Source organism: Canis aureus, chromosome 21 (assembly GCF_053574225.1).
Source record: "Canis aureus isolate CA01 chromosome 21, VMU_Caureus_v.1.0, whole genome shotgun sequence".
NCBI classification, from domain to species: Eukaryota; Metazoa; Chordata; class Mammalia; order Carnivora; family Canidae; genus Canis; species Canis aureus.
In genome coordinates, this window is record NC_135631.1 from 8,540,811 (window position 1) to 8,565,530 (window position 24,720).

Here is a 24,720-nt window from a genome sequence, read left to right on the forward strand (position 1 = left end):
TTTGCTCTGCAATGACCCTGGAGAGGGTGCTCAGGCTCGGACACCCAAAGCGTGGCATATGTCAGGCCTCCCACGTCACGTGGCCCCTCCTGTATGCCCGGCCTTTACCAGGTCACGGGGCCCCCTCGGGGAGAGTGTGTTTGGGGGTACACACACACCCAGTGCCTCAACCCTAGGACGCACAATTCCTGGAATTCCCAAACTCCCCTGGGAGCTATGAAGTCACAGCAGCTCCCTCTTTCCATGGCAGGACAGGCACCAGTTCCAGCCCAGCATCCACTCACCCGCCTGGGTGTGTCCCTGGGGCTCTTGGGCAGCAAATGCTCTGGATGCGAGGTTCTTACTTGGGGTTCCCCCACAGAGCCGCAGCCTCCAGCTGCTCAGGGAGACACACTGGGGGCACCCCCATCCTGGCATCAGAGCCCACGGGTGGGCAGTAACCCGCCAAACACCGTCGCTGATCACGGGCGCCTGTTTAGACACCTTCTCACAAAGACTCCGCAGATCCTCGGGTGAGTCTACGATCCCCAAATGTGAACACCAGCTGGCTTGGGTAACTTCCAAGGCCCCAGGCCTAAGGGCGTCCCAGGCCATTCTGTAAATCCGCCCTTGATAATCCTTGCTTAACACCCAGTGTCACCCCCCGGGGAAAAAATCCCGGGTTTGGCTGCACGGCTCTTCTCGTCTGAAAGACACTCATACATTCATATTCACAGGAATATTACTTCATTTACTTGCAGCCTCACCTGACTTCCTCCTCACCGGCAGGCTGCATCTCCGAGCTCAGGAAATCAGCCTCACACAGGAGACCAGGTCATAACTGCACCCAGTTACTGCCCCCCCACTTCCTTCCAGAGGAACCACATTCCACGTGCGCACCCGGACCCTCCCAGCTCCAGAGAAGCTCTCTGCGGCCCCAGCCACATCTCTGGCAGCAGAGACGGCGGCCGGCTGCTCTTTCCTCCCCTGCCCGGGGGAGCCTGGGTCATATGACCCTGGGAGTCTGCTGGCAGGCCGCCCCCTGCCCCGCTCCCCCAGGGTCACTGCAGCCCTAGAAGCTTCCCTACCCCTGGCTCGCAGTAAAAGCTCCCAGACAACACAGGCCGGGTGGCCTCTCCAGGACCCCTGGCACTCCTGTCCCAGACACCTGCCAGCTGGGACATTTCACAGAAACGGAGTCACACAGGAGGTGCTCAAATCGATTCTCCCTCTTCTTCAACCCACTGTTGAGGAAAGCTTTGTGCTTGCCCAGCGGTCCCTCTGCCCCCGGTTCTGAATCCCTCCAAAATGTTAAGGAGTCAACACACCTGAGCCATCACTGCTCGTGTCCACCTCAAAGCTGCTTCTGTTACATCCTCAGCTTTCACTGAGGCCAGACAATACTTGAAAACCATATTGGTTCTTTTTGGTTTTGTTTTTCTTCAAAACCCCAACTGAAAACACCATGTCACATGAAAAACATTCCTTAGGCTGGAATGCCAAAGAAAGTCTGCTCTCTGGATGAAGTAATAGCAGACAACTGACTTCTGGTATCTCAACTTTCCCTTTTCACCCTGGCTTCCAGGAAGCTCAGGGATAGGTACCACAGGTAACTATAAAAATGCTCCTTGTCCCAGTGGTTGGTCTTAAGGTCTTTTAACCCTGTAAGGGTTAAAGTGGGGTTCTACCAGCATGGCCCACAGCAGGATCGTGTGGGAAGCAGGCTAAGAAGACAGATCCCTACTGAGATAGATTTTTTTTAAAGATTTTATTTATTTATTTGAGAGAGAGAGAGAATGTGCACACGGGCAAGGGGAGGAGTGAACGGAGAGGGAGAAGCAGACTCCACACTGAGCAGGGAGCCTGACGCCAGACTTGATCCCAGGACCCCGAGATCATGACCTGAGCTGAAGGCAGATGCTTCACTGACTGAGCCCGCCAAGCACCCTGAAATGGATTTCTTGTGGGCACAGTCTTAGAATCTCCAAGAATTCTTGGTCCTCAGGTCAGGTCTGCGGTCAGAGTGAAATGACACAGCCCATCTCCTGGGACGAAGAAGGCCTTTCTGGAGAAACTGATCTAGTTCTTCCTCCCGTCGTCTCCGTCCCTGGGGAGGAGCAGGTGCGCGGCCTGGGGGCCGTCTGCAGGGGCCGCGGAGAACACGGCAGACACGCCGACTGGGCACGGACAGGCCGGTACTGTTGGGAGATGGCGACGCGGTGGGTCCTTGGCTGGGATGAGCAGGGGGAGCCACACGAGGAGCACGGTGGACGCCAGCCCTGTCCCCAGACCTCGTAAACCCAGTCCTCACGGGGCTTCCCCAATCTCCAGAATGACCCAGCCAACTGTGGAAGCAGGCAGCCTCCCTGATGGAGACACCAGCCCCTGCTCCCTGGGTCCCCGGGGTCCCCACTCCGACGGGGCTGGAGAGGTTTCTTTCCCTCCCCAGGCCTCACTGGTAACCAAGTCTGAACCAGCGGGAGGGGGCGAGGGGAGGTCCCGGAGGGAAAGCCAGGGGATGGTGGCCTTGTTCCCACGACGGCCTCGATGCCCTGGGCTGCAGCTGTGACCCACGCAGGCCCAGGGAGCGCGGCAGCCACGGTGCTTCACAGACAACGTGGGGTGGGACGGGAGATCCCCCACATCAGGGGACGTGGGAACACGGTGGGGGTGTGGAGAGAGCAGGGGCAAAGCCCAGGGTCGGGGACGGAACCATCGGGGACGTGGGACGCACCCGAGGACACCCTCATGAGTGTCCCACCGCCTCCTGCCCCCTCGCCGCCTGCTGTAGTGAGAACCACCCATCGCCGTGTCAGGACAGGGAGGGGGCTACGACGTGCCCCACTGGGCTCACACATGAGGGTCCAGGAGTGCAGAGCCGGGGCGGCTGAGCCGAGGCAGACAACGGGAGAGCAGCTGTGGCAGGAACACAGAAGGCAGGAGGAGGCAGCGGTGAGGAGCATCTTGCTCCAGAGGCGGCAGCGCTGGCGTGCCTCATGTCTGTGGAAGGAATCTTCAAATGCATGGAATGCTCTGGGGCATTTTGGGGGGAGGGTCTGGCCCTGGCATGGAGACAGGAGCCAGCACGTCCGGGGCAGGCGGTGCTGAGAGGACAGAGACGCTCACTGCCCTCGGTGGTTCCCGGGCCACGGTGTGGGGAGCAGCTTGCACCTGCTGGGCCCTGTGTCCTCAGCCCACTCCCTCCACAGGCTCAACGGGAGGGCCCTTCCCATCTCATCTCCCGCAGCTCCTGGGGGGCCAGGCGTCCCTCCATCTCTGCCTTCTGCACCACAGGGTTCCTCCTCTCCTCTATGCCTCCCTCCTGTGATGGTTTCATTAGCGGCCCAATGAGACAATCCGGGGTAATCTCACACAGCCTGAACTTAATCACACCTGCAAAAACTTCACTGGATAAAGTCATAGCCCAGGTCCCTGGGGCTGGGACCTGATAGGTCTGGGAGGCACTTTCGACCCCCCCACACGGTCACCTCTGGCTTCTTCTGGTGGTTCCTGGGCTCTGGGGGAACCACAGTAACTGAGGGTCACCTCCTTTACACAAGCCCAGAGGGGACATGAATCTAGGGAGGGGACAGTCACACTCCCCTCCCCGTTTATCTAAGGACCACAGACCCCGAGGCTCTGGGATGGAGAGGCGACAAGCTGGCGTGCTTTCCTTCACTGTGCAAAGTGCATGATGACACAGCAGACATCCATCCCGTCACTGCCCCCAGCAGAGCCAGGCTCCCCGCCCACGGCAAGCTGGCCTGCTCTCTGGGGCTCAGATGCAGAGGGACTGGCGGAAACCCCTCTGCCAGCAGCCCAGGCACAGCATCGCCCCTGCCTTGTAGATGGAGCTGCCATGTGTGCACACAGCCCCACAACCTCACAGTGCACAGCCAATTCCTCCCCAGTGCCCCCTGGGGTGGCACTAGGCTGGCCTCCCAGTCAGCATCCCCCATGGCCCCGCTCCAAGCCCAAGGGCCCCCCAGCTGCAAATCTCTGGAAACTCATAATAGGAGCAGAAGGAAAAGGAGAAAAGCTGGCCCTTAAGAGTTCTACCGTGGAGGGGTGTCCCAAAGGTGGCCCTGGGGCTCCCCTCACTGTGGATAGGAACACAGGCCCCCCTGGTCTCTGCACTGAACCTCTGGGTCTACCCAGCACCAGGGCTTCTGGGGTCCCCTGCAAGTGCCAGCCAAGGAAGGCCTGGTTGTGGGCAGGGGGGAGGGGGGCAGGAGGAATAGTGAAGGGGCCTCCCCTGCTCTCACTCACTCATCAAAGGCTGCCTGGCCCCGCTCCCTCCTGCTCGCTCGGGTGAATCCCCCCCACACACACACTACAGCTTCTGTTCCGAGTGCTTGCTGGTCATCACCTGTCCTTGCTGGTCATCACCTGCCGCCAGAGCTGCCAGGTGGTCTGCACAACTGTTCATTTCTTTTTTTAATTTTTTTTGAGATTTTATTTATTCATGAGAGAGAGAGAGAGAGGCAGAGACCCAGGCAGAGGGAGAAGCAGGCTCTACGCAGGGAGCCCGACGTGGGACTCGATCCCGGGTCTCCAGGATCACACCCCGGGCCGAATGCTGCACTAAACTGCTGAGCCACCCGGGCTGCCCCAACTGTTCATTTCTAATGACGTTTCAGTTTTGTTCCATTACGACACCAAGATTCCCTTAGTCCTCATATTCCTCTTTTCTGGAAATCATAGTTTGTTCCAATTTTTCACTCTCTTAAATTGCGACAAGTTGAACATCCTTAGGTTTGCAGATACACGTCACTCGTCCATCAGGTTAATCCCCAAGGCAGGATCTAGGGACCAAGGAGGGGGGCCACCTGCCTGTTAAGCCGAGATGTCTACACTACGCGAACAAAGGAAAGCGCTGGCTCTTTGCCGTGGAGTACTTGATCATCATGTGGGCCATTTGGGGCATCAGACCCAAACAGCGTTTCTGAAATGGGAGAGTCTCAGAATCCTGTCTGGACATCCCCACGACAGGCCACCAATGGGGGTAAAGGGCTAGCAGGGGCACTTAGGGAGCCCTCTGCTCATCTTAAGCAGGTGTGATCTTCCCTTTCTGGCAACATGTTTTTCATTTTCTGTATCTTCTGTTTTGGCATCTCCAGGGTGGAGGGGTGCTTACAGACCCAGAGGGAGACTGCCCCACCCAGGCCAAGGCCACCGGGGACACGTGGCTTATCATCAAAATGCACGCTGCGAAACCACCGGGAGACACCACCATGCCCCCAGCAGGCCAGCAGGGACCCACCAGAGGCAGCCAGTAACAGGCGCTGGCAGGGATGGGGAGAAAGAGGAGCCCTCGCATGATGGTGCCTAGAAGGCGAAAGGGTTTTCCCACTTGGGAGAACGGTCTGGAGGCTTCTTGAAAGGTTAAACCCAGAGCTGCCTCGTGACGCGGCAAAGCTTTCCTAGGTATGGCCTCGGAAGAAATGAAAACATACATCCATGTGAGGCCCGTACGAGCAGCCTGATGCATCATGGCCTTTTTAGCAAGAATAGCTGATGAGCAGATGCGGAACGTGAGGTCCATCCATCAACGAGAAACAGAAACAAAGCCATGACACCTGCTACAACGTGGACGACTGTGAAGACACAGAAGGCCACGCAGTGTGCAACTGCACGTAGGTGAAATGTCCGGAAGGGATATTCCCTCCTTCTCTCCAGACTGCTGGCTGCTAGGGACAGGGGAGGGGGGTGACTGCCAATGGGCTGCAGAGGGAAGGGGGGTGGGGGGTCAGGGTGATGAACGCATTTTAAAGTTGGTTTTGGTGACGACTGCAGAACTCCACAAATACACTAAAAAGAACTGAATGGTATTCTGTTTGAACAGAGGAACTGGGGGCACCTGGGTGGCTCAGTGTTTGAGCATCTGCCTTCGGCTCAGTTCATGATCTCAGGGTCCTGGGATCGAGTCTCCACATTGGGCTCCCCGCTCAGTGGGGAGCCTGCTTCTCCCTCTCCCTCTGCCTGCTGCTCTGCTTGTGTTCTTGCTCTCTGATAAATAAATAAATAAATAAATAATAAATAAATAAATAAATAAATAAATAATAAATAAATAAATAAATAAAGTCTTTTTTAAAAAGGGAACCATATGGTAGGTGAATTCTATCTCAATAAAGCTATTTCCTAAATTTTCTGGATTGAATCCACAGTGCCCAGAGATGAGTGGGTGGCCGCAGGGTCTGCCTCCTATTCAGGAAGTGCTGCTCTGCCCAGCACAAGGCACCACTGCTCCTGAGCTCCCTGACCTCCAAGACCGCTTGATGACTAAGAGTCATGTGAAGAGCCATTGACCCTGTGAGCAGAGATACGTTACAGAGAAGACAAACAGCTAACAGGGAGGAAAGCCTTGAACCAACTCTGCCCTACCACCAACCCAGCCCTGCATCATGAACCTGGTTCTTCCAGCACCAGTGGACATGGGCCTAAACGCCTCCCTGCCCAGCATCCCAGCAAGATGGAGCCCCCCAGTCTAGTGTCAGCACTCCACAGATGAAAGAAAGCCATGTAACTTAACCAAGCCCCTGTGGGCTTCAGACCAGGAGGCCACCAGATGCCACCATGCTGGGCACCCACGCCCCTGGGATTTGTGGAGAGTGAGCTTGTCACAGGATGCCATCAGAGACACACTGCAGGTTCTCAGCACTCATGTGCTCAGATCATTTAGAACAGGGCTGGCAAATGTTTCTGTAAAGAGCCAGAGAGGATGTATTTTCACCTCTGCAGACCACCTGGTCTGTCACATCAAGGATGCTGCTGGAAGGTGAAAGCAGCCCGAGACAGCATTCAAGGGAATGGATGTGGCTGTGTGACAATAAAACTTCATTTACAGGAGCACCCGGGTGGCTCAGTGGTTGAACGTCTGCCTTTGGCTCAGGGTGTGATTCCAGGGTCCTGGGATCAGGTTCCACATTGGGCCTGCTTCTCCCTCCACGTATGTTTCTGCCTCTCTCCGTGTGTCTCTAATGAATAAATACATTTTTTAAAAATCTAAAAAAAAAAAAATCCCAAAAACTTTATTTACAAAAGGCAACCTGGAGACTGTGAGAAAAGATTTGCAAATCACACACCCGGCAAGGGATTAATAGCCATCATACATAAAGACTTCCTATAACTTAATAACAAAAATCAAACAACCCAATTCAAAAATGGGCAAAGGACTTGAATGGCTATTTCTCCAAGGATATACAGATGGAGAATAAGCCCAGAAACAGATGCCCAGCATCACAAGTCATCAGGGAAACGCAAATCAAACCACAGTGAGGGACACCTGGGTGGCTCAGCAGTTGAGCATCTGCCTTTGGCTCAGGGCGTGATCCTGGGGTCAAGGATGGAGTCTCACATCAGGCTCCCTGTGAGGAGCCTGCTTCTTCCTCTGCCTATGTCTCTGCCTCTCTCTCTGTGTCTCTCATGAATAAATAAAATAATAAAATAAAATAACCTACAGTGACATACCACTTCACACCTGCTACGATGACTATTAGTAAAAAGACAAGAAACATGCTGGAGAGGATTTGCAGAAACTGGAAGCCTTGTGTATTGCTTCTGTACAAGGGTGTACAAGGGTACAGCTGCCCTGGAAAGCAGGTTGGCGGATCCTCTAAAGTGAAGCAGAGTACCCTGTGACCCGGCCAGTCCACTTCCAGGTGCAAAGCAGGGACCTGAACAGATATTTGTGCACCAGTTCCCTGAGTAGCATTATTCACAGCAGCCAGAAGGTGAAAGAAAGCAACCCATGTGTCCACGGACAGATGAGTGGGTAGACAAGATGTGGGCCATCCACACACTGGACAGTCACTCAGCCTGATCAAGGAGGGACACGCTCACACCTGCCATGGCGTAGACAGACTTGGGAACATGAGGCTGAGTGAAATAAGCCAGTCACAAAAGGACAAATACTGCAGGGTTCCACTCACACAGCGTCCCTAGAATCACCAGATCCAGGGAGATGGAGAATGGATGATGGTCCGGGGCTCTAGAGGGGTGGGGGGGGCACTGCCTCGTGTCTCATAGGGACAGAGTTTCTGTTTGGAAAGATGGAAAGTTCTGGACACAGATAATGGGGACAGCTGCACAACAGTGTGAATCCACTTAATGCCCCTGAGCTGTGCATTTAAACACGGCTAAGTGGTCAATTTTATGTTATGTGTAATTTACCACCATAGGAAAAAAAAAAACATTTTAACAAAAGCAGATGATGGGCAAGATTTGGCATGTGAGCCAGGGGTTGCTGAGTCCTGACTCAGAACCACACGCCCAGGCCCCCAGTTTTGGAGCAAACACTTGAGCATCACTGCAGAAAACAGAGCTCTGGCCCCAGCCCCGTGCTCGCAATTCTTGCCTGATGTCTTGCTTCACCACCCAGGACGGATCACCTGGAGCATCAGAAACCCTCTCTCTGCCATCTGATTAATCACTAGGGGTTGTCTGATTACACCCACAAGCAGGAAGGATAATTTGAGGCAATAACAAAGAACACTTGAGGCAAACCAAATCCTTGAATTCATAAACTAACGCCTTGAATTGGCTGTGAGAATTCGCAATAGAAAGTAAATTAATTGTCACTCTGAAGTGGAACCCCTCTGCCACTAATTACGTGACATCCTGGCTACTAAGTAAATTGCTACTCAAGGGTAATGTCCCGTTCTTTCTGCGCGGCGGCAGGAGGTGATCACGGACAAAAGTCTGAAGCCCAGAATCCATGTAGATTTATGAGGTGATAAATGTCTCCACGCAGATGCTGCTGAGCCCAAGCAGCCCAGGCATGGGGGGCGTCAGGTGCCCTCACGCCATCGGAAGACCACTAAGGAGCAGGGTCCCTTTGTGGCTTCCAATGAGGCAGAACTGCAGGATGGGAGGATGCAGGATGGGCAACTGAGGGGGGCCGGGGTGAGGGGGAAGGAGCCTGACCGATAATTCTGTCCCTGCTCTGCCTCCAGTCCGGGACCCAGCACAGCCTGACCCGCAGAAGGGCAGTGTCCCAGTGATGGCAAGCCCTCTTCGTCCATGGCATAAGGGCCTCCATCCATCCTTCCTCCAGCCAAGAGGCCCTGGGATGCTCGTTTTGGGCTAGTCTCTCAGTGAACAGCCACCCCCATATCCTAGAGATGGCCAACTGTCACTGCAGATCCACTCCTAGCCTTCCTGAGGGGCCCCGACAAACTCTTCTTCTTCTTTCCCCTTGTGTGGCAATGACCACCATCGCAGGGGCGGATACTCTGACTTCAAGTGCTCCCCACCATCAGGGAACCAACAGAAGTTCCCTAAGAACAGACTCAAGGTCCGGCCCTGACAAAGGCTTTCTAGAGAAATGTCCACAGGGCAGCCCACAATCACAGACCCCAAATGGTGATGGGCCAGAGCTCCAATCAACTGGCCACGTGTCCTTTTCTCACAAAGAAACACAGAAGTAAGAAGGCCTTGAGCTGAAGCTCAAAGATGCTCACCCTGGTCATGAACCAACACAGCTCAGCTGGCCTGAGGCCAATGCTCCCCAAGGCAAGAACAGTGAATGAGCAGCTACTGTTTGCAGGCCAGGGTTCAAAGCCAGGTGGTTCCCAACAAGGGAACAGCATCGGGCATCGGCGAGAGAGAGAGAGGGAGGGGAATCCTGGTTCTGCCCACTCAGCCAGGACAGCTGGGGCTGGCCCGTTCCTCCACGGAGCCCCCCAGTACCCCCAAGCCAGGAGAACGCCCATCTTCCCCCAGGGGAGAGGGGTGACGCAGCTCAGAGCATGCAGAGAACAGCGTGGAAGGCCTGGACAGGGGAATGAGAAGGTCAGACTGGATTCCAGGCAGGGCTGAGAGTCCACCCTCACCCCCACCCTCAAAGCTGGTGCTGACCAGCGGGGCAGGGCTCTGGCCCTGGGCTCTTGCCTGCCATATCTATATCCCCAGGACACGCCTTCCCATGGGGGGCCTAGAGGGTCAAAGAGATCTTAGGGTTTTTAACTGAAAGATATAGATGTAGAAGACACACAAGGACCAGATATACAGCATTTTGTAGGATTAAGATTTCACTGGGGTTCATAGTCAGAAAAAAATGTCTAAAATATCTTCTCAATTGAAAAAGAGAAGTTTGAGAAACTCGTCCAAAGGGGTTTGGACTCCCACCTTCCTCAGTGGACTACACAATGAGCTCAGGGCATGTCTTGACTCTGCAGAAACACAAATCATGGGATTCCCTCCATTGTTCACTGCCCCCAGGCACAAAAGGGGTCCCCCAGTCCATGGTGCAGAGACACTCATAGCACTGCCCTCGTTCACCATCAACACTCAGCCATACTGGCTGGGCCTAGCATGGGCTCAACAGCAGAGAGGAAAAGGCAAAGCCGGGGATCTGAAGCTGTGGTCCTGTTATGTCGCCTCAAAGTTACATCAGCTGGTGACCAGGGGGCAGGCTTTGTATCCCCAGTATTGAGGACAACTCCGCTTATCCTCTACCCATCCTAACACAAAAATAGGAGCCTGGGCTGCAAGACACTGACCATCTTCCAGCCATGGTGCAGAAGGGGTGAGGTAGTCTACCCCATGACAGCCGTGACTGGCTTGCAGGTGAAAAGACAAGGAGAAAATGCGCTAACTCACCAGAGGCGTTTGTGGACTGGGCCCTGTAGAAAAGCTTCTTAGAACAGGAACTGTCCGTGCTCCAGTGGGCCAAGGCACGGACACTGGAGGGCCTTCCAGAGCTGGGAAAAACAAGAAGACAGGATATGGTCAAACAGAAGCTGTCAAGAGGCAGAATGTTAAAACCCCAAGTGGTTCCTGATATCTCTGAGCTAAAAACCAGGGACTCCACTTAGGCTTCCAGAAAGATGGTGTAGGTGTACTTTTCCCTATGCTTCCTACAAAGTGTAATTAAAACACCAGGATGCTGCACAGAAAACAAACATGCGACTCTGAAGGGGGAGAGAAGGAGGAAGATGGGCAAGGGACTGGGGGACCCAACAAAAGGCACGGTGGTCAGCTCTCTGGGTTGGGTTTTTGCCTTATTTATCCCAGACGTGGAGCTAGCTGAAGAGCCAGAAACCCATACACACCAGTAGAAGCACACAAAAGGCAACCAAGAATGACTGTTCTTTAGCCAAGGGACCAGGAAAGTGGCAGCCTAATGAGACAATGTGTTTAGACGATAACCACTGAACAGACAACACAGATAAACTGGCACCCACTCAGACTGACAGCAGCAAAGGCTGAGCAGGGAGCCGAGACTTCCAGACTGTGTAGCTGTAATAGGCACCCCAAACCCCCATGGGGGTGATGTCAGATAAGCCAAAGTAAGGAGCTGGGATTTTCTTCCCCGAAGGGGAGTAATAAATCCTCCTTGCATTCCACTGTATTGGCACAGGCACCTAGGGGAGCCTGGGTTTCCACACCCACCTGGCAGTAGCAAGGCACCCCTCCCTTACCCCACCGCACTGGGGTCAGGAAATTGCTGATGGAGAGTCAGGACTTTTCTGCATCACCAACTGAAATGGTATTGGTGGGGACCACATAAGGAGCAGAAGCCCCAAATGCTATAGCAATAACCAGGAGCCTCACTGGAATATCAACAGAGGCCAACTAGAGAACTAGACTTCTATACCCACTTGGCAGTGATGGAGCAGCACCCCTCCTCCCCTGCAAGAACGGTGTCAGAGAACACTAACTGAAATGGAGGTTCAAGACCCATAGTCATGCAGCATGTGAAAATGTACACATTTCCACTGAAAATCATTCATTGGTCCAAGAACCAGGGAGATGTCAAACAGAACAAGTCAGACAGGACAAGGACAGCCAACGGCTGACACTAAGATGTTAGAGTTACCTGACAAAGAGTTTAAAGCAGTTATGATAAGAAAGCTTTAATAAGAAAGTATGGATATACTAGAAACAGATGAAAAAAGTTTCATCAAACAAACAAAATCTCAGTAAGAAGTAGAGGCAAATAAGAACCAAGTAGGGGGTGCCTGGGTAGCTCAGTGGTTGAGCATCTGCCTTTGGTTCAGGGTGTGATCCCAGGGTCCTGGGATCAACTCCCGCATCAGGCTCCCCACAAGGAGTCTGCTTCTACCTCTGCCTATGTCTCTGCCTCTCTCTGTGTGTCTCTTGTGAATAAATAAAATCTTAAAAAAATAAAGAACCAGGTAAAAATGTTAGAAATGAAAAATGCAGTAGGAACCAAGCAGCTCAATGGATGGACTCAACAGCAGGGAGGGGATGGAAATAACCTATGACTTGGAAGATGGACCAATAGAAATTATCTAAATTGCACAAGAGAGAAAGCAGACTAAATATTAAAAACTAAACAGAGCCTCAGGGACCAGTGTACCTATAACCTCATCAGAATCCCCGAGGGGGGCTGGGGGGCAGACTTGAAAAAATACTCAAAAAGTTAACAGTTGAAAACATCCCAAATTTGGCAAGATACATAAACCTACAGATTCCATAAAGTTTAACAAACCCCAAATGGAATAAAACAAGGAAATTCACACAAAGATACATCATAATTAAACTTCTGAAACCTAATAACAAAGAAAAATCTTGAAAGCAGACAGTAAAAAATGATACCTTATGTATATTGGGGAAACAACTGGAGGCTACACACAATATATCTGGAGTAATGAAAGAGAAGAATTATCAGTCTAAAATTCTATATCCAGTAAAAACATCCTGTAAGAATAAACAGAAAATCAAGACCTTCTCAGATGAAAGGAAACCAAGAGAATTTACCATCAGCAACCCATCCTAAAAGAATGCCTAAAGAAAGCTTTTTAAACAGAAACAATAAAAGAAGGAAACTTGGAACACTGGGAAGTAAAAAAGAACACAGTAAGCTAAAATATGAGTAAATACGATAGGCTTTCCTTTTCTCAAGTTTCCTAAATAATGGTTAACAATTGAAGCAAAAACTGCAATGCAATATTTAAGACAGTTATATTATTAAGTGGGGATGGGTAAAAGGACATAAAAGTAAGGTTTATATGTTTCACTCAAGCTTGTATCACAGTAGGTGGTGGTAAAGTTATGTGTACAGAATATAACGCCTAGAGCAACCACTTAGAAAGCTATGGAAAGCTCAAAAACAATTACAGATAAATCCAAGTGGAATTCTAAAAATAGTCAAATAACCCACAAAAAGGCAGAAAAAAGATAACAGATATGAAAAACAGAGAAAACAAACAAAACAAAATGGTAGACATAAGCCTTAACATATCAATTATTGCATTAAAGCCAAATGGTCAAAATATGCCAATTAAATGACAGGGATTGGTCAAATGGACTAAAAAGATTTTAAAAGACTCAATTATATGAGGTCTACAAAAATTCACTTCAAATAGTAACATAATCAGGATGAAAAAAGATATGCAAACATTAACCACAGGAAGGTAGGCATAACTATATTGACACTAGATAAAGCAGACTTCAGAACAAAGAAACTTACCACAAAGAGGAACATTATATAGTGACAAAAGGTCAATCCAACAAGAAGAATGGCAACCTTAAATGTGTACGCACCAAACAACAGAGGAGGAAAATGTGTAAAGCAAAAATGCATAGAACTGAAAGGAAAAAGAGACAAATCCCCAACTACAGTTATAAATTTCAATACCCCCATTTCAACAACAACTAACAGAACAACTAGACAGAAAAGCCACCAAGGATGTGGAAGCAATCAACCAACAGATTCTAAGTGATATCCATAGAACGTTCCACTCAATAACAGCAGAATTTACACTCTTTCCAAAGTGCTCATCAACATATACCAATACAGATCATAACCTAGGCCACAAAATAACCTCAACACATGTAAAAGTGAAATCATACATAATGTGTCTCTGACCACAACAGATTCAAATTAGAAATCCATAACTGAAAGGTAACAGAAATCTCTAAATATTTTAAAACTAAAAAAGCATACTTCTCAATAATCCATACATTAAAGTTTCAAAGGAAAATTTTGTAAATACATGAAACTGAATGAAAACAAAAAAGCAAAGCATACCGAACTTTGTGGCACACAGCTAAAGCAGTGATAAGACAAATATTTATTGCACTAAATGCATACATCAGAGATAAAGGAATAATCTCAAATCAAATTCTAAGGACATATCTCAAAAAGCGAGCAAAAGGAGAGGAAAATAAATCCAAAGCAAGTAAGCAAAAGGAAGGAAATAATAATCATAAGACTGGGGAACACATAAAACTGAAAACAGAAAAATAGAGAAAAACAATGAAACAATGACCTGATTCTTTATTAAAAAAAAAAAAAATCAATAAAATTGATAAAACTCGGGCAGCCCAGTGGCTCAGCAGTTTAGTGCTGCCTTCAGCCCAGGGTGTGATCCTGGAGACTCGGAATCGAGTCCTGCATTGGGCTCTCTGCATGGAGCCTGCTTCTCCCTCTGCCTGTGTCTCTGCCTCTCTCTCTCTCTCTCTCTCTCTCTGTCTCTCATGAATAAACAAATAAAATATTTTTAAAAAATAAAATAAATAAAATAAAATTGACAAAACTCTAGCAAACTGAAGAAGGAAAAAACAGACACAAATTACCAATACCAAAAATGAAATGAAGACCATTACAGACCCTGCAGTCTTTATTATCAAAAAGATAGCAAAGGAGTACTATGAATACCTCTACACACATAAATTTGACAATGCAGACAAAAGAAACCAATTCTTAAAGAAATACAAACCATCTCAACTCATCCAAAATGAAATAGGTAATTTGAATAGCCCTTATAACTATAAAGAAAATCGAATTCTTAATTTTGAAGCTCTCCGTTTTGGGGAAAAAAATAAATCTCCAAATGATTTCATTAGTAAATTCTGTGAAGAATTAATATCAATTCTACACACTCTCTTGCAGAAAACAGAATAGGAGAAAATACTTTCCAATATATTTTATGGAACAAGTACTACCCTGATACCAAACTCCTGTAAAAAGAATACAAAAGAAAACCATAGGTTAATATCCCTTACGAATAACAAAATAAAAATCTTAAAATTTGGGGGATTCCTAGATGGCTCAGTGGTTTAGTGCCTGCCTTCGGCCCAGAGCATAGTCCTGGAGTCCCAGGATCAAGTCCCACATCAGGCTTCCTGCATGGAGCCTGCTTCTCTCTCTGCCTATGTCTCTGCCTCTCTCTCTCTGTCTCTCATGAATAAATAAATAAAATCTTTATTAAAAAAATCTTAAAATTTTATCAATCAGCAATATATGAAAAGAATTATATTCCATGACCAGTTGGGGTTTATTCCAGGAATGCAAGGCTGGTGTTCAATATACATATATGTGTGTATATATATATATATATATATATATATATATATATATATATTTTTTTTTTTTTTTTTTTTTTTTTTTTTTTTTTACCCCATCTATGGGATGCCTGGGTAGCTCAGTCCAACTCTTAATTTCAGCTCAGGTCATGATCTCAGGATCCTGAGAACAAGCCCTCCATTGGGTTCCATGCTCAGCAGGGAGTCTGCTTGAGGATTCTCTCACTCTGCCCCACCCCCCACTCATGCACTCATGTGCATGTGTGCACTCTCTCTCTCTAAAATAAATCTTTTTTAAAAATCAATCTATATAATACACTCTATCAACAGGCTAAAGAAGAAAAATCACACAATCCTATCAATCAATGTAGAAAAGCCTATGACAAATTTCAACATCCATCTATGACTAACTCTCCCCAAAATAGGAGGAGGGGAACTTCTTCAGCTTGATAAAGTGCTGTCTGCAAAAGCAAGGACGTTTTTTCTCATCACTCTTACTGAACTTAGTGGTAGACCTTCTATGAAATGCAACAAGGCAAGAAAAAGAAATAAAAAGCAAGCAGATTGGGAAGAAAGAAATAAAACTGTCCCCATTTGTAGATGACATCCCTGTAGAAAACCCCAGGGAATCTACAAAGAAAAGCCTCCTAAAAATAAAAAGTGAGTTGAATGAAGTCCCAAGATATAGTCAACATATAAATGTCAACTGCATTCCCATATGCTAGCCATGAACACCCAAATTTAAAATACAACACCATCTATAAATGCTCAAAACTAATGAAATACTGAAGTGTAAATCTAACAGAACACGTACAAGACTTGTGTGCTGAAACCTACACAAAATTGAGGAAAGAAAACAGAGAAGATCTAAAGAAGTGGAGAGACATACCACGTTCATGGATTGGATAACTCAACGTAGTCAAGATGTCACTCCTCCCAAGTCGACACACAGGTAGAATGCAATTCCAAACAAAAGCTCAGTAAGCTGGTGGGTTTTTTTGGTTTGGGGTTTGTTTTTTGTTTTTGTTTTGTTTCGTTTTTGTAGATAGAGACAGTATTATTTTAAAACATATGGAAAGGCAAAGGAACTAGAATAACTAAAACCTGAAGAGGAATCAAGTGAGAGGAGTCCATCTGCCTAATTTCAAGACTTACCGTGCAGTGACAGTGATCAGGCTGTGTGGTTCTGGTGGAAGGATGGCCACGCGGATCATCAGAACTCAGTGGAGAGCCCAGAAACAGACCCACAGACATGCCCAACTCATTCTGGACAAAGGTCTAGAAAGAATTGAGTGGAGGAAGGACAGCCTTCGCACAAATGGTGGTGAAATAATTAGACATCAATAAGCAAAATCATGACCATACCTTAGTTACACAAAAATAATTCAAAATGGATCAGCAATGTAAACATAAAATGAAACTATCAAATTTTCAGAAAAACAACATTTTCTCATAGGAGGAAAATCTTCTGGATCTAGGATGAGGCGACGAGTTCTCAGACTGAATATCAGATATTCAAGCCACACAGAGGAAAACAGATAAACTGGACAAGCTTCTGTCTGTGAAAGACCCATCACAAAGATGAAAATAGAAATCAGAGATGGGGAAACATACTTGCAAACCACACAGCTAACAAAGGACTAGAGGCTCTCATGGAAAGAACTCCCAAAACTTAACGGTAAAGCGCCAACCAATTCAGTTAAAACATGAACAGAAGACGTGAAGAGACACTTCATGAGGGACACAGCCAGACGGCGGATTGGCACAGGGAAAGATAACTCAACATCGTCACCACTAACGGAATGCACGTCAAGGCAGCGAGGCTCACTACACACCTAGGAAAATGCCTAAAATAACACCAAACGCTGGTGTGAGAACGAAGAAACCAGATTGCTCACATGTTGCTGGCAGGGATGTCAAACAGTACAGGCTTTGGGGGGAAATGTGGCGGTTTCTTAAAAATCTAACTGTGCAACAATCCTACAGCCCAGCGTTTGCACGCAGGGCATTTATCCTAAAGAAATAAAGGTTCATATTCACACAAAAACCTATATACACTAACATCTGCAGTGGCTTTATTCACAACAGCCAAAAACTACCAACAAACCAGGTGTCCCTCAAAGGCCAAGCAGTTAAACACACTGATGCATACATACCACGGAATACCATTCAGCAAGACGAGGTCCATGGACACACAACAACCGGTACAGCTACACCAGAGAGGAAAGCCAGTCCTGAAAGGTGTGCTGTGGGATTCTACCTTGCACAAGTGTCACAATGACAAAATGGCAGAGGTGGACAGCAGATCAGAGGTCCAGGTGGGGAGATCCACAGCTTTGAAAGCCCAGCACAAGGGATGCTCCTCGTGCTAACAGAAATACTTATAACTCCTCCCCTGCATCCTTGACAGCACCCCAGTCATAAGAAGGCAGTGCAGTTGTGCAGGATTTTGCCGCTGAGGATAAACTAGGTAAAAGGTACAGGGGGTCCCGAGGGACTTATTATCTTGGCTTTATTTCTCACAATTGCAATTATTTAAAGTGGAAAAGATTCATTATTTTTAAAAGTACAAGTGGAAGGATGCCTGGGTGGCTCAGTGGTTGAGTGTCTGCCTTCGGCTCAATGCGTGATCCCAGGATCCAGGATCGAGTCCCGCATCAGGCTCCCTGCGAGGAGCCTGCTTCTCCCTCTGCCTATGTCTCTGCCTCTCTCTCTCTCTCTCTGTCTCTCTCTCTCTCTGTCTGTGCCTCTCATGAATAAATAAATCCTTAAAAAAAAAAGTACACGTGGAAAACAAAACAAAAAAGCAGTTAAACAGAGTTACCAGGTGACCCAGGACGTGAAATTCCACTCCCTGGCTAAGCCTCAACCCAACAAAAACCACACGTCCACACAAAAACTTGCACACCCGTGTTCACGCCTCGAAGTAGCACAACTGTCCACCACGTGATGAAGGGATAAATAAATTGTGGTCCAGGCACGCATGGCAATACTGCTCAGCTGTGATAAGGCACGAAGCTCGGGCACACACTACAGCACACATGAACGCATGATGCCCGGCAAAGGCAGCAAGTAAGAAATGACCCCGTGTTGCAAGTTTCCATTTACACAAGATGCTTAGAACAGGCAAATCCATGGACACAAAAGCTTCATGGTTTTGGGAACTGGGGAGAGGCAGGGGATGCAAATGGGGAGCAGCAGCAAACAGGCACGGGGTTTGTTTTGGGTGGACACGAAAATGTTCCAAAATTGATTGCGATGATGGCTGCACAATCCTGTGAATATACTAAAAAGAGGCTGCACCGTACACTTCGAATGGGAATCGTATGGTCTACGAAGTGCCATCCCCCATAAATTGTTGGAAACACAAAAGCACTGACCGGGTTCCAGGAAATTTTAAAAGCATCCATTTTAGAGTGATCCTCCCTATGCCCCACAGAGAATAAGGAAATTATTGAACTATTTAAAAATGTTAGCCTTCTGCCATCGGCGTCTATTTTTAGAAGCGCTCATCATTTCCAGGGAGATTGAAATCGTCACTGTGCAGCGTTCTGTAGGAGCTCTGCAGCCCCAAGGAAGAGCCCAGGCACAGAGTGGCCCCATGTCCTAGGCCGGGGGGGTGGGTGTGCAGGGGGCAGCCCGGGCCCCAGGGAGCCGACACCAGCCGTGCACCTGGACAGACCCAGCCTGGCCCAGCCCTGGGGACCTCTTCTGCAAGGCACAGAAAGGTAACAGTTTCTGGAATGGCACAGGAGCATAGGGCCCCTGCAAAATGGGGAGATGCCAACACCCTCCTGTTGTCTAAAGTAGCATCTGGAATAGCCCCACACGGCAGCTCCTTCCAGAGTGGGGAATCGGACGGTCCCCAGGTGAAAGCAGGTGTTCAAACCAAAGCCTGTCCCTGCAGGCTCACGGCAGCCACGAGGTAGAAACAACCAAAGGTCCATCAACAGATGAACGGATAACAAGATGTGGGCTACGACTCGACTGTAAGAAGGAAGGGGGCCTGACCCACGTGGCTGTGGATGAACCGCGCCAACCTGCTGCCACCAGAGCAGCCAAACAATCTCATGTCACATAATCTGCTTACGTGAGTGTCCAGAAGAGGCACCTCCAGAGACAGAAAGCAGACTGCTGGCTGCCAGGGGAGGGGACGCGGTGTGTGACAGCTGACGGGCACAGGGCTCCCGGCAACACGGGGCTGGTGGCTGCACACTCTGTCAACGTATGAACTGCCACTGAACTGCCCCCTGTGAATGGGTTATTATGTGACTTCCACCTCCATCATTAAAAAGAACCTGTAGGGACACCTGGGTGGCTCAGTGGCTGGGCATCTGCCTTTGGCTCAGGGCGTGATCCTGGGTTCGAGTCCCGCATTGGTCTCCCTGCAGGGAGCCTACTTCCCCCTCTGCCTGTCTCTCTGCCTCTCTCTGTTTCTCATGAATAAATAAATAAAATCTTTAAAAAAAAAAAAAAAAAGAGTCTCTGATTCCAAACAGGTTCAGAATCCACTTCCTTGGAGTTCAGGAGTAGAGGGTAAAGTGGGGAGCAGAGGCGAGCACTGGAACCAGGCCAACCTTTCTTGGATGAGAACAGAGAAGAAAAGTTCTCATCTTCAGCATCTGTCACAGGTAGCCTCCCGAAGGGGACTTCACACCCTGCAGGGAGTGGCCGGGGTGTAGCCGGGGTGTAGCCGGGCAAACACCTCCCTCATGTAGATGGACACCACCTCTCTATGGTCGACAAGTGGCTGAAGCCCAGCTGGCAGAAATGTGACTTTATCTGATGGCCTGCTCCTCTGATAAGGAAACTGAGGCCCAGTGTCACAGCCAGGAGTAGAGACAGGGCCCCACTGTGGGCCAAGTGTCACGCATGCACGGCTAGGCTCCCCCACGTCCACAAAATGCTCCTAAATCCCCTGGGCCTTCAGCTCGGTCACCAGACAACAGTGCAGGGCACATCAGCTGACTCTAATAGCTCCCGTGTAAAATTATTCAGGAGCAAAGCTAAAATATTAATCACACCTGCACCGTGAACAGTCAAAGCACGAAACCCAACCTGGCAGCTCTGCGGAGCATGCATGAGCCTGCTGTGACCCGAGGGCAAGAATGAGGAGCAGCTGGGAGGCACAACACAGACTGGCTTCCACAAACCCGCTCGGGGGTTCCCTCTCAGCGAATCAGCTCCTCCTCCCTGGCCCTTCCATCTAGCAAAGTCGTCTCCCAAGGACTCTGGACTTGGCCATCCTGCTCACTTGAGCCAAATCAGCAAGAGCAAAGGACAACAGAAATGTGATGCAGGAGGACACAGGAGCTTGCCCTCTCCTGCTGCCCTTGGGAACCCTGCGGCCAAGAGGAGACCGAGCCAGGCTAGGCTGCCTGGTGATGAAATAGAACAACAGCCAGTCGGCCCCCCGACAGGGAGTGAGGCCTGACCTCAGCACAGGGGGACTCAGCAGGTCCCAAGAACGGTCCAGCTGAGCCCTCCTCAAATGATCCACCTGCAGGTTCATGAGATAAAATCACCTGAGGTCAGCAAATGACTGCCTGTGGGGCAAATCCGGCCCACAGCTTGTTTTTATACATAAAGTTTTATTGGAGCACAGTGGTGCCCATTCATTACATATTGCCTTTGACTGCTCTTTCACTGGGGCAGCAAGGTTGTAGAGACTGAATGGCATGCAAGTGTCAAATATTTACCATCAGGCCCTGAAATAGTTTTACCCCATGGTTTACAGGGCTCAGTTAACTAATACAGCCCTCCACTTAATTGTTACTTATGAGGTGAGTGTTACTTTCTCTAGCCCCCAGATCAGGAAACAGGGGGCACAGTGGTTAAAAACCAAGCAACACCAAGGTCACCAGTGATATGCAGGCAGCATGGAGCAAAGCGGATTTCACCCTGGTTGGTCCAACAGCAGAGGCCCCACTGCACCCCAACGCAGGCTTCCTGGAAAGGACTCCCAGGTGAATTACTTAGTGAACATTCTCTCTCCTCCCAGGCCCTCCCCTTCTTCCGCCTCAGCAAAAGATGGCAAGTTAAAGTGAGGGTGAAGAGGGGCACCTGGGTGGCTCAGGGCTCAGTGTCTGCCTTTGGCTCAGGTCGTGATCCTGGGGGTCCTGGAATCGAGTCCCACATCAGTTCCCTGCAGGGAGCCTGCTTCTCCCTCTGCCTGTGTCTCTGCCTCTCTGTGTCTCTTATGAATGAATAAATAAAATCTTTTTAAAAATGAATAAATAAAATCTAGAGCGAAGAAAAGCACATCTGTGTCCAGAAAACCCATGTGAGGGAGAAGGCCCACACCAAAGCGCACACTCCACCACCCCCCAGCCCACTGTCCAGCGCTCCAGGGGGATGGATGTGGGAGGGGCACCTGCCCCTCTGAGAGCAACCCCCCAGGACCCTCCCTGTGACAGACTGCCACCTGTCACCGCTCCTTGTGCACACAGGTGATGGGGCTCTGGAGGCCCCAAGGTTGCCCGGGTCCCCAGGGAGGACGGAGGTGCCCTGGAGGAAGGGGTGCCAAGTGAAATGAGCCAGACAGAGAAAGGCAAATACTGTAGGATCTCACTCACATGTGGAATCTAAATACAAAACCAAACTTAACTCATAGATACAGACAGCACTCGGGTGGTTGCCAGGAGCAGGGGGTGGGTGGTAGGCAAGGTGGGTGAAGAGGGTCAAGAGGTACAAATGTCCACTCACATGGTAAGTATGTCCTGGGTATGTGATGCACAGCAAAAAATAAAATGGTTAAGCTATAAAGACACAGTTTATTCTATGTGACAGTCCTGTTAATAGAAAATACTTAACAAGGGGCAGCCCTGGTGGCTCAGTGGTTTAGCACCGCCTTCAGCCCAGGGCCTGATCCTGGAGACCGGGATCGGGTCCCGCGTCGGGCTCCCTGCATGGAGCCTGCTTCTCCCTCTGCCTGTGTCTGTGTTTCTTTCTCTGTGTCTCTCATGAATAAATAAAAATTTATAAAACAAAAAAAGAAAGAAAATACTTAACAAAACTTTATTTATTATGATGTAATTAAGTAAGTCAGCCCTGTAAAGAAATCGTTTTTGCCTCAAAATGTAGACCATCACGTTATCTGGCCAGATGGCCTGTTAGCTCGGAGGCATTTTCTTTCTCCCAGGAAAGCGCTAAGCCCACCCCGGGCCACTGACCACGCAGCCGGGCACAGGGAGTCCCGCGGCTTCCCAGCCACCACACACCCCGACAGCCTCAGGACAGCAAGGACACCCCAGCACAGTGCAGAGAGCTGTCTGAGCATCTAGGACCAGCAATGAGTGTTAAATAACCAGACTACTATTCCTGGACTTCAGTAAGAACCTAATTCTTTTTTTTTTTTTTAAGATTTTATTTATTAGAGAGAGAGGACGTGCAAGTGTGTGCAGTGGGCAGAGGGAGAGGGAAAGGGAGAAGCAGACTCCCCGCCGAGCAGGGAGCCCGATGTGGGGCTCGATCCCAGGACCCTAAGATCATGACGTTAGCCCCGACCTGCTAAGGCAGACCCTTCACCAACTAAGCCATCCAGGAGCCCCAAGAACCTAATTCTTTAGGAGATTAAACACCGCTGAAACTGTCTCCCTCGGCTTGGTCTAGAATGAGAGTCTGAGCCCAGGGCTGGGGTGAGCCTCGGTCCCAGGAGTCTGGGGTCCAGTATGAGACCCACAGAGATGCCAGCCAGGGCTCTTTGTCTTCCTGAGGCCCAGCATTTCCAGAAAGGGCCGGACCCCAGCCTCCTGAGCCTCTGAGCACCAACGCTCCTGACCCCCTGCCCTCTCGGGGCTGGGAGAGATGCTGAGCCTGCCCTGGGGTAGAGGGTGCAGGGATGGAGGTTCTCATGCCTCCCTCCTCGCCTCCAGTGAAGACTCTTGGCGGCTAAATCACAGGAAACTCAGCTGCAGGAAAGGGGGCTCTGTCTGAGAACAGACAGGGGGAAGTGGAGGGGGTCACGGTAGAAGCGGGGGGACTAGAGGGGCAGGGGACAAGAAACAAGGAAGCCGATCTCACCCCCATTAAGGAATGCTACAAACCACCCCTGCCACCTGACAGCAATGTAACTCGAGCTCCAAATGTCATTTTACAGTGTGGGTACATTTCTAAAATCAAAGAAAAAGAAACCGTTGAAATCAATATTCATGATATATTCTGTTTAACCTAATAGGTGCACGATATTATTATTTCAACATGTGGCACTGGCCACGTTTCAAGGGCTCAGTGGCCACGTGAGGCTGGCAGCTGCCATACTGAGCAGCACAGGTAGGGACAGGACTGCCCAGCGCTATCCAGGGTCCCCGCATCAGGGACACATGTGTGTCCCAGACACTGAAGACCAGGCAACGCTCAGCACCTCGGCACCGGCCAGCACGGACTAAGCACTAAGTCCAGGGCGCAGGAGTCAGCAGATCTGCTCGGCCACCCACTGGCTGAGACCTTGTGCCAAGCGCAGCCGACCAATCCACGCGGCTGGACCAGCTTTTCTTGACCACAAAATGAGTAATCTGCAACGTGGCTAAGCTCTAGAGCAGAGAATACAGCCAAGGATCTAAGTTGCTTTTAAAGCACCGGTGAGGGCACCTGGGTGGCTCAGTGGTTGAGCATCTGCCTTTGGCTCAGGGCGTGATCCCAGGATCCTGGGATCGAGTCCTGTGTCAGGCTCCCCACAGGGAGCCTGCTTCTCCCTCTCCCCCCCGACCCCTCTCTCTCTCTCTCATCAATAAATAAATAAAATCTTAAAAAAAGAAAATAAATAAAGCACTCATGAACGCACAGTGTGGACTTCAAGCTGGGATCAAGAATCCACCGGGAGAGAAGGGTGAGTCCGAAACCAGTCCCCCAAACAAGCCTGGGAGCTACACCCATGACAAGAGGGAGAACAATGAAATCGGCAGCTGGGGCAGATCACTACAGGGAAAGAGAAAGATGGGGGGATCACAACAAGCAAAACATGACAATCTGAGAAGAGATCACAGGAGCTGAGAATGATCCAGAAGAGAGAACGCACATGGGAAGAGAAGGCCTCTGACCACACCTGAGCGTAGAGCCTCTCAGCACCCCAAGCCAAGCGAAAGCACAAGCCAAACCCGATGGAGGGTATATCCAGAATATACAAAGAGCACCTACAAATCAGCAAAAAGCAAAGGACCCAATGTAAAGAAAATGGAATTCCGGAAAGCTGGGTGACCCATGAACTGGGAGGTATTTGCTGCATCCAGGGGAAGGCAAACGAAGGGAAAGCCGGTTCCTGCCCAACAGGTCTGCACGGATCAGAGGGCACCAAGGTCTGTGAGGACGAGGGCGGCTCTTGCACCACGAGGGTGGGACCGCAGCCTGGCACAGCCCCCTTGGACAGACAGCAATTGGGGGCATATCCGTGAAAGCGGGACCCGTGCCCCGCCAGGCCGCAGATGCTGCCCCTTGTCCTATAAGGACAGACCCTGGGAGGAGCTGCCC

General features: G+C 49.7%; 1 protein-coding gene across 4 annotated transcripts in view; it reads right to left on the reverse strand.

The window, feature by feature from the left end:
* The window catches only part of SHANK2 (SH3 and multiple ankyrin repeat domains 2), a 509,914-nt gene that overhangs the window by 470,050 nt on the left and 15,144 nt on the right, over positions 1 to 24,720 (reverse strand). For all 4 annotated transcript variants that reach the window (XM_077862790.1, XM_077862788.1, XM_077862792.1 and 1 more), the window contains exon 2: positions 10,582 to 10,682. The gene's annotated coding sequence lies outside the window, so the exon portion shown is untranslated. The remainder of the gene's footprint in view (positions 1 to 10,581; positions 10,683 to 24,720) is intronic.